Raw genomic sequence first — 9,203 nt, 5'->3', positions numbered from 1 at the left:
GTCCTTCCTTCGTTGTCATGATGTAATGGAGTGAATGTAATGAAATCAAATCCTAAACTAATTGCATAAATGGAAATGTTACTTTGAAAATAAATTAATCCTAGGCAAGAACAACAATTTGTAATTGAAATCCTAAGAGCATGAATTCAAATAAATAGGCCTAATCTACTTTTTAAAAAGATGTCCTAATTGGTGCTTATTCTTCCTCAATCATGGATTTAGAGTCTAGGTGTCATGATTCAACCTAAGGGACAAAAACCAATATTTTTGAGAAAATATTGCCAAGTATATATGTGCTAGAAGAGTGCTACAGGAAGTTGCAAGTTGTTACAGGAAGTTATGGGATTTGCTACAGGAAGATATAATTCACCGAATGACTAAGAAAATCAAATTCAAATTGGATGGGAATTTTTTTTTTATGGAATAGGATGTCTTAGGTCTCTATTCGAATTGAAATCACTCAAAAATACCCCTGTTAACAAATGCTAAAAAATAATAGAAAATTACTAGTCTAAAATCTAGAAATTCGAGAACTAGTGAACTAGTTAATCTATCAAATGCCTAACCTAATCAAGTGAAAATGCAATGGGGTGAATTGTGTTATTAATTTGAATTTTTTTATTATATAATGAAAGTGGAATAAATTCAATTGAATCTCATTAGCATGTTCTAAAAAATAACAGAAAATTACTACTATTTGCCACAAGGGACTTCTAGAAATTTAGATTTGGGAATAAGCAAACTAATCCAAGTAGCTCATTGATTACTATGACCTTACAAATATATTCTAAGGATGAAATCATGATTTTTATCCTGCAAAAGAGCTTACTTCAACATAACCCAATCCTACAACAAGAAATCATCAATACTAAATGCAAAAATAGAAGAAAACAAGAACAAGAATGTGTGTGAATAAGAAGTGAAAATAAGAAAAGTAAATTATAAAAAAGGGCTCTCAGAGTCCTGGGATGGCCAAGCCCAAAGAAAATCAAATTCCTATGAAGGAGACCAAGATTTTGAAACTAAAAATGGTACCAAACTTCATTATTTCCATCAATGCAATTACATCCATGTAAGAAATGAAAGTGGAGCTGTAAAAATACAAGTTTTCTCCACAAAAGGACTAAGAAAACCAAACCCTAGAGGAAAATTCGAATTAGTACTTATAAAAAATGATTAAGAAGCATTCTCCATGAAGGAGGAAGCTTTCCCCTCCAAAATCTCACAAATAGTGGATCTGGTTCCCAACACTAGGAATTTGCATTAAATAACAAGGCACAGATTCCTATATTTTCTCAATCATTGGAGCTCCAGAATTTGTGCAATAATTTCATAATATCTTGTTGATTTATTATCCAATATTGATCCTCCTATAGTAGGTAGTATGTCCCTATATTATCTCCTCCTCCAAATCTTCATAATCTTCCCAATATTCTCACAATATTCTACAAAAATAAATAATATTAGGCACAAATATGAAACCATATCTAAACATTCCTAATGAACATATTAAAGCTAAAAAACATTCTTAAGTGTAGAAGGAGAGGTTTAATATAGCCTTCGTGTGCCAAAGAAAGTTTAGATGGGCCTTAATTTGTGTCTAATTTGGAGGCCCATCATAGTGTGTAGGCTTAGTTGTTATGTTTCTCCTACCTTGTATGTGGGATACCAAACTGTGTCGCTTTGTAGCTTTGATCTCTAGCACTATTGGCATTATGTTTGTGGTATGGCTATATGTTACAGATGTTGTACTTGATGGCAACACCCGTGGCAAGGCTCTCAATTTGTTGAAAATTAAGAAGTACGCAGGAGAACAGTTCAGAAGATGCGTACCCGCAGGTACATTGTGAAGGGACCGCGGCCAGACATGCAGGTCAGCCGTTCAAGAGGTGCGTACCCCCAGTGCACTCACTTCAAGGCAGAGAAAAGCACACGAGGGGTTTCTTATGTTTAACCCTTGGTAGTTAGCCGACGGTATTTGTGTTATTATGGTTTTGGCTCGTGGTATTGATCCATGATTTTAGGAGGAGCTTGCCTATATAAAGCAAAGGAGATCACTTGGCTAAGTATCTTTTGCAATTGAATATCTTAAGATCTGAAATATTGGGTTAAAAGCTTGATCTATATGTAAGAGAAGTGGAAAGCGAATCTGTGAAGGGTGATCTCTCGAGCGCATGATCAGATTTGGGCATCCGACTAACTGTGCCACACTGGTGGACTGCCAATTCGGCCTAATCAGAAGTACGCAGGTGTTTGACGGTACAGCTGCGTGGGTATGCAGGGCAGAAACAGGAGAGTTGTGTGGGTACACAGAACAGAAGAAGGAGAACTGCGTGGGTACGCAGAGAGACAGAGGTTCAGGTGCATACACACAGCTAAAGTGCGCAGCGCGATAGTATCCTTGAGTGCGTGGTTTCAGTAATGGTACGCGGCGCGATAGTATTTCTGGGTGCGTACCTACAGTAACAGTATGCGGCGTGATAGTGTCTCTGGGTGCGTACCTACAGTAACAGTACGCAGCGTGGTTGAAGAAACAGTGCGTGGACACGCAGTGCGGCAGAAGGGTATCTGCGGGTATACGCAGGGGAGCAGAAGGTGAAGTGCGTACGCACGCAGACCAGAGAAAGAAAAACTGTGTATCTGTCTTAAGACCTTTTGTTTGGCTGTACTTTTCTATTGATAAGGTGCTCTGGGTTTAGTTCTATTATTGTTGATCTGGTTACTACAGTTGACTGGGTGATTTCCTTATACTTGATGATCATTTGATGTTTATGAAAAGTGGTCCTTGTAAGAAAAGAAGTAGGGGATTGTAGCTCCCTTCCAGGAGAGACTGGAAAACGAGAGAGAGTTGTAGCTCTCTGCAGGTTGCAGCCTGCGTACTGGTAAAGGACTGCACTAGTACAAAACCATTGTAAAAGGAGTTTCTAATTTGAAAGAAGATAGAGACATATTGCAGCAGGTGGTTTTCACCCACATTGGGTTTCCACCTTACATCTTGTGTTCTTTGGTGTGACTATCTATTTTCTTTGTTCATGCTCATTATTTTATGGTACTGACATGCAAAAATAATTCAAAGAATAAATAAGGAAGATTTATTAAAAGAACTTGATAATACTGATTCACCCCCCCTCTCAGTATTATTTCCAACAATTGGTATCAGAGCAGGTCCTTCGGAGAAGCTTGATTGCTTGAAGGAAGATCATTCATCATGAGCAACTACGAGAGGGAAGCATCAATCAGGCCACACATTTTTGATGGAACAAACTTCAATTATTGGAAGGTAAGAGTTACTGCCTATATTCAATCTCTTGGTACAGAAGTTTCGGATATCATAGATACAGGCTACGCTTTTCCTTCAGCTACACCTACAGATGCGGCCGAAAAGAAGAAATATGAAACAAATGCTAAAGTAGTCAATACTTTGTTGGGATGCTTATCTCAAACAGAATTCATAAAGGTTATGCAATATAAATCCGCAAAAGAAATATGGGACAAGATTGTCTTGAGCTACGAAGGAGATGAACAGGTAAAGCGTGCTAAACTTCAAACTCTCAGGATTCAGTATGAGAATCTCAGGATGTACAATGATGAAAGTGTGGCTAACTATTTTCTTCGGGTTGATGAGATTGTAAATTGCATGAAAAATTTGGGTGAAGAAATAAAAGAGGCTATTGTGGTTCAAAAGGTTCTAAGATCATTGTCCCCCAAGTTTGAATCTAAAGTATCTACAATAGAAGAAAAGGAAAATCTACGAATTCTTACTATGTCTCAGCTACATGGAATTCTAACTGCTTATGAAATGAGAAAGGGAGGTCCATCAGACAGAAGAGAAGCTGCTTTCAAGGCGTCAGGCAAAGGAGATTATTATGAAGCAAGTCACGTACCAGAAGAAGAAGAAGAAGAATCAAATTTTGTCAGAAATCTTCAAAGGGGTTCTGGAAGGTTCAGAGGTAAGTTACCTTTTAAATGCTTTGCTTATGGAAGAGTAGGTCATTATGCTGTAAAATGTCCTTATAAGGATAAAGGAAAGGAACCTGCTAGATGGAACAAGAAACAGGGTGCAAATAAGAAAAGCTACTACACTCATGAAGATAGTGATGGTCTATCAAATAGTGATGAAGATGAACAACGTAATGAATATAAACTGTTAATGGCATTTGAAGATGATGATTATATGGATGCTATAGATGTGGATAACCTTTTTGAAGAAATTACTAGACTCAAGAGATGTATAGAAGAAAAGAATATGATCATTGATACTCTACAATTTCAAATTGATGAAAAGGAAAAACATCTTGAAAAATTAGAAGGTGAAATTGTTGCTCTTATAAAAGAGATTGAGAAAACAAAAGCTATTAATCTTAAGTTTGTCAAAGGATCTGAAACTCTGGATGAGATTATCAATGTACAGCGTTCTCCTCTAAACAAGACAGGTCTGGGCTATAATGGAGAAACTTCTCAAGCATCCACTTCAAAAACTTATCTTGATGCAGCAAAAAGGAATGAGCAAAAGCACAATGGAGACTATCAGGTAAAGCAGGGACGAATTGCAAACAAAGACTATCAGGGGCAATCTGTCTTAAGAGTGAACAAAAGCTACAACCAGCCACAGGTAAAATCTTCTCAATTTGGTTCAAGAATGAATGACAATAGAGATTACAATCACTTGGCCGGTAGATTTGATAATCGCAGAAGTTTCTTCAATGGACAATGTTTCTCTTGTCATAACTTTGGTCACAAAGCAGCTCAATGTGTTGCATATAAAACAATCATGACTAGAGAAGCTCAAAAACAAAGAAGTATGACCGGGATTACAAAAAGGACCTATAACAACTTTTCGGCTCTTGAAAATGAAGTTGAATGTTCTATTTGCAATAACTTTGGTCATGAAGATTCTGAATGCAGGAGCAGGTTTCAACAGAAAAAGGAACAAGCCTCAAGCACCAAAACATGGAGAATAAAGGAACCACAAACAGAAAGATGTGGGATAGCATTTTATGCAGAGGGACAGGAAAATCTATGGTACATTGACAGTGGATGTTCGAAGCATATGACAGGTGATAAAGAAAAACTTGAGTCATATGCTGCTCTAGAAAAAGGAAAGAAAGTTTCTTTTGGAAATGATACTCCTGCAACTATAAAAGGAAAAGGCATTGCTCAGTTAAAAGAAAAGGTCAAGGCTGGAAATGTTTTGTATGTTGATGGATTGAAGCATAATCTTCTAAGTGTCAGCCAGATGTGTGATCAAAGAACCGAGGTGATATTCAGATCAAATGGATGTCTTGTTCGTGATCTTGATACAGGTAAAACAGTGATCAAAGGCAAAAGAACTCCAAATAATCTGTACATATTTGAAGAAGGACAACAACAATGCTATCTGAGCAAGGATGATGAGCACTGGTTATGGCACCGGAGGTTGGGGCATCTAAGCTTTTCACAAATAAGGAAAGCATGCAAATATCAGGCAGTTCGCGATCTTCCAGATATCAAAATTCCTGACAACACCATATGCAAATCATGTCAGTTTGGAAAACAAATCAGAACTAACTTTCCAGAGAAGGAAGGATCAGCTAGCATGCCTCTTGAGCTAGTACATACAGATACATGCAATCCATTCAGGAAAAGAACACCTCGAGGAGAAGAATACTTGATATTATTCATTGACGATTTCTCCAGGTTTGTCTGGTTAGGACTTATGAAGCACAAAGATGAAGCATTCGAAAAATTCAAATCCTTCAAAGCCTTGGTTGAAAATGAATCAGGTCACAAAATTAAGTGCCTTAGATCCGACAGAGGTGGGGAGTTTACCTCAAATGAATTTTTCGATTTCTGTGAATAACATGGGATAAGAAGAGAATTCTCTACAGCTAGAACTCCTCAGCAAAATGGAGTTGTGGAAAGAATGAACAGAACAGTCCAACAAATGGCTCATGCTATGCTTGATGAGTCAGGAACTCCCGCAACTTTCTGGGGTGAAGCTGCACATGCTGCGGTTGTTATTCTCAACAAAACAAATGTCCAGGTGAACAGCACTCAAACTCCTCATGAGCTCTGGAGTGGTAAGACTCCTTCGGTAAAGCACTTCAAAATCTTTGGGAGCAAATGCTATATTAAGAATACTGATGAGCAGCTTGGCAAACTTGAACCTAGAGCAGATGAAGGCATTCTTCTTGGTTACTCTCCACATAGCAAAGCATACAAGTGCTACAATAAAAGACTTGGCAGAATTGTTGACAGCATTGATGTAGTGGTTGATGAGAAGGGATACATTCCTAGGCAAGTACATCATGAAGACATCGAAGAAGATGAAGGCTACCCTCAACGACAGAATGATGAAGAACCTCAAGAAGAACCTCAAGAAGAACCAGAGGAGCGGACAAGAATAGAAGAAAAGACTCCATCCAGATATGTTCAGAAGAATCATCCAGAATCTCAGATTATGGGGCAGAAAGAAGCAGGTGTACAAACAAGAAGAACAGTTGCAGAAGCCTTAAGCTATTTGGCATTACTCTCCTCTACTGAACCACAAAATGTGAAAGAGGCATGCAAAGATGAATGTTGGGTGAAAGCAATGGATGAAGAACTTGAGCAGATCGAAAATAACAACACTTGAGAGCTGGTTCCTAGACCAAAGGATAGGAATGTTATCGGAACAAAATGGGTCTTCAAAAATAAATTGAATGAAAATGGAGAAGTAATTAGAAACAAGGCCAGACTTGTTTGTAAAGGGTATGCGCAGCAAGAAGGAATAGACTTTGAAGAAACCTTTGCTCCTGTTGCAAGACTTGAGGCCATTCGGATGTTCCTTGCTCTCTCAAGTTTTCAAAACTTCAAAGTATTTCGAATGGACGTGAAATCAGCCTTTCTGAATGGAGACTTGGAAGAAGAAGTATACATTGAGCAGCCAAATGGGTTCATTCTTGGAAATGATCCAAATCTTGTATGCAGATTGAAAAAGGCTCTCTATGGTCTCAAACAAGCTCCAAGGGCTTGGTACTATCGTTTGGACAAATATCTTCATCAACAAGGTTTTTCAAAAGGATCAGCAGATAGCAATCTTTATATAAAAGTTGAAAATGACAAATTGCTAATACTTGTTGTGTATGTAGATGACATTATTTTTGGTAGCAATGAAGAAGCTATGAGTCAAAGCTTTGCCTTGGTCATGCAGAAAGAATTTGAAATGTCCTTGCTGGGAGAACTAACATATTTCCTTGGTTTGCAAATCCAACAAAAAGAAGGAGGAATCTTTTTATCTCAAACCAAGTATCTCAAACAGATTTTGAAGAAATATGGCATGGAGGATGCAAAACCAGTAAGTACACCCATGGTCACAGGATGTAGCCTCAGTGCAAATGATGAATCTGCAGCAGTGCATCAACCAACCTACAGATCTATGATTGGAAGTCTACTTTATTTGACAGGTACCCGACCAGACATCATGCATGCAGTAGGAATAGTTGGAAGATTTCAGGCAAATCCAAAGGAGACTCATCTTCAGGCAGTGAAGAGAATTTTCAAGTATCTTCAAGGGACACAAAATTATGGCTTATGGTATCCTAGAGATACAGGTCTCACACTTCATGACAGGAAGAGCACAAGTGGTGGTGCGTTCTTCATGGGTTCCAGATTAGTATCTTGGTTCAGCAAGAAACAGAGTTTGATTGCCTTGTCTTCAGCTGAAGCGGAATATGTTGCTGCTGCATCTTGCTGAACTCAACTCCTTTGGATGATGCAGACCTTGCAGGATTTTCAAATCACTTGTACACCACCTATCTCCATCTTATGTGATAACACAAGTGCAATCAGCATCTCAAAGAATCCTGTCATGCATTCAAAAACCAAGCAAATACCAATCAAGTATCATTTTCTCTGGGAACAAGTGCTTGAACAGAAAGTCAAGTTGGAGTATGTTCCTTCTAAGGAACAAGTTGCTGATATTCTCACCAAACCATTACCCAGGGAGACTTTTGAATACCTCAAGCAAAAGCTGGGGGTTGTTGATGCATCATTTTATTGTTGAAACTCTTCTGATTGATGGTTGTACGCATGGTTCATCTGGGGTATATGTGAACATGTGCTGGGTTGCGGCACAGGTTCAGGGGGAGCATATAATGCATTGTTGGCATTATGGAGGATGTACAAAAGGAGATCATGGAAGCTGGTCTGAATATAGCTGCAATATGTCTCTATCTCTTTCTTGGTCATTGATGGTGTCTGGTGGATTATGGTTCTTCTTTGCAGATCTGGTTCATATTCAGGGGGAGCATGTTCTTAGGGGGAGCATAACCCTTTGCCCTTGATGTCAAAGGGGGAGAATGACGCTGAAGTTTTTGAGGTTGCCATCAAGTCCAAAGGGGGAGATTGTTGGCATTATGTTTCTAGTATGGCTATATGTTACAGATGTTGTACTTGATGGCAACACCCGTGGCAAGGCTCTCAATTTGTTGAAAATTAAGAAGTACGCAGGAGAACAGTTCAGAAGATGCGTACCCGCAGGTACATTGTGAAGGGACCGCGGCCAGACACGCAGGTCAGCCATTCAGGAGGTGCGTACCCCCAATGCACTCACTTCAAGGCAGAGAAAAGCACATGAGGGGTTTCTTATGTTTAACCCTTGGTAGTTAGCCGACGGTATTTGTGTTATTATGGTTTTGGCTCGTGGTATTGATCCATGATTTTAGGAGGAGCTTGCCTATATAAAGCAAAGGAGATCACTTGGCTAAGTATCTTTTGCAATTGAATATCTTAAGATCTGAAATATTGGGTTAAAAGCTTGATCTATATGTAAGAGAAGTGGAAAGCGAATCTGTGAAGGGTGATCTCTCGAGCGCATGATCAGATCTGGGCATCCGACTAACTGTGCCACACTGGTGGACTGCCAATTCGGCCCTAATCAGAAGTACGCAGGTGTTTGACGGTACAGCTGCGTGGGTACGCAGGGCAGAAACAGGAGAGCTGCGTGGGTACGCAGAACAGAAGAAGGAGAACTGCGTGGGTACGCAGAGAGACAGAGGTTCAGGTGCGTACACACAGCTAAAGTGCGCGGCACGATAGTATCCTTGAGTGCGTGGTTTCAGTAATGGTACGCGGCGCGATAGTATTTCTAGGTGCGTACCTACAGTAACAGTACGCGGCGCGATAGTGTCTCTGGGTGCATACCTACAGTAACAGTACGCAGCGCGGTTGAAGAAACAATGCGT

Source organism: Pinus tabuliformis, chromosome 3_1 (genome assembly GCF_031772625.1).
Source record: "Pinus tabuliformis cultivar Carrire ecotype Pingquan chromosome 3_1, CPIR1, whole genome shotgun sequence".
Lineage (NCBI taxonomy): Eukaryota > Viridiplantae > Streptophyta > Pinopsida > Pinales > Pinaceae > Pinus > Pinus tabuliformis.
This window is presented reverse-complemented; position numbering follows the sequence as displayed.